Source organism: Morus notabilis, unplaced genomic scaffold (genome assembly GCF_000414095.1).
Source record: "Morus notabilis unplaced genomic scaffold, ASM41409v2 Scaffold8395, whole genome shotgun sequence".
NCBI lineage: Eukaryota > Viridiplantae > Streptophyta > Magnoliopsida > Rosales > Moraceae > Morus > Morus notabilis.
Genome location: NW_010360409.1, coordinates 1 through 1,449, shown reverse-complemented (window position 1 = coordinate 1,449; position 1,449 = coordinate 1). Strand labels below are relative to the sequence as shown.

The 1,449-nt window shown below is 32.5% G+C and overlaps 1 long non-coding RNA gene across 1 annotated transcript; it reads right to left on the bottom strand.

Moving 5' to 3' along the window:
• Positions 1-913: 913 nt before the first annotated feature.
• On the bottom strand, positions 914-1,236 carry LOC112091282. Its single transcript, XR_002902072.1, has 3 exons — positions 1,197-1,236; positions 1,054-1,067; positions 914-966 (listed from the first exon to the last, which is right to left on the bottom strand). It is a non-coding gene; the product is annotated as an uncharacterized LOC112091282 (long non-coding RNA).
• Positions 1,237-1,449: the final 213 nt, after the last annotated feature.

Here is a 1,449-nt window from a genome sequence, read left to right as displayed (position 1 = left end):
AGACCATTCTCGGATCCCCAGGTGGACTTCCCACCTCCTTAGCCTAACCCACTTCATTTAGGTCCAGGCCCACAACATTACCCCTCTTGGCCCTTCTCACATAGACTTTCCTTACCGGGGGCCTAACAGCTACAGTGTTTTTCTCTCACAAAAAATTTGAATTTCAAACGTTAGAATCAAGAATCATGGTCTGAATATACCTTCCAAACGGTCCCTATGTAAATTTTGAATTATTATTAGATATTTTTTTAATTTAAAATTATGTTGATTAGATTGAGATTATTCACATTTAGGTGTTGGGATTTTAGGGAGGTAGTTATCCTTATAATATCTATTTTAGTTGAATCAACAAATCTTATGAATTTATCATCTTTTTTCTATTTTTATAACGTTTCCGCTACATCAGTCTCAAAGTAAGGTTGTTGAGCAATTACTAAACAAATACTTCCCAAGTGGAACTAGAATTGATTTAGATACGAACCGAAAAAACTGATCAATCAGCCTCAAGGTTTCCTTCTAATTGCATCCACGCTTAAATTTAGTTTTCATTCCTTGTGGGCTCCTTTCTTAACACTCAGCTAATAACTTGATAGTGGAACGAAAATATTTAAGAAGACGTTTGGTTCATGGATTAGAATCATGTGATTAAAACCATTTTCGATTTACGTGTATTTTTTGTGAGAGAAAATACTGTAGCGAATCATGAACCATGATTCAAATCATGGTTTGAATCTTCCAACCAAACGTCCCCTTAGGTTCTATAACTATTATACCATCTTAAATAGCAATGCTGTATTCCAGAAATAGTAGAACTTAACAACTCATTTCATTAATAAAAGAAAGATTAATATAGCATCAAAAGTAAACTCTTAATCCTTTTGCCAATAAGACAAACCAAGAAGTTCAAAAATGCACCTTTATGGTAGCTTTCCCCCTTCCTTCATGCGAATGATCAACTTTCAAGACCTATATATATATAAAACCCAAAAAAGCGCTTATACATAGCTGACAGTGGAATAAAATGAATTTTATACAAAACAACTTCAATTTTACCTCGTAAATTCGATCTGATGCAAGTATTTCCGCCATTATCATTAAACGAAATTTATTTATTTTTTGTCCAAAACAAAAAAGAAATCTTTGTCAGTATAAAGGTTTTCATCAGAACAGGAATCCAAACAAGAAACTACAATCACCTTTCTTCTCAATAACATTTCCAGCTCTCAACTGCAACAAAATCGACAAAAATAAAATAAAATTCACACCAAAATCCCTCAGAAACACAAAATCAATCGACAACTCGATCAATTGCTATCTGTTGAAGATGTTTCTCTCAACCATCTTGAAACTTCATTCGTATTGTAATTTTTCTCTTTTTAAATGAAGTTTTTGTCCTTATAAAAAAAAATCATCAAGATCACCGATCTTCTTCCTAGATAAAAAAAAAAA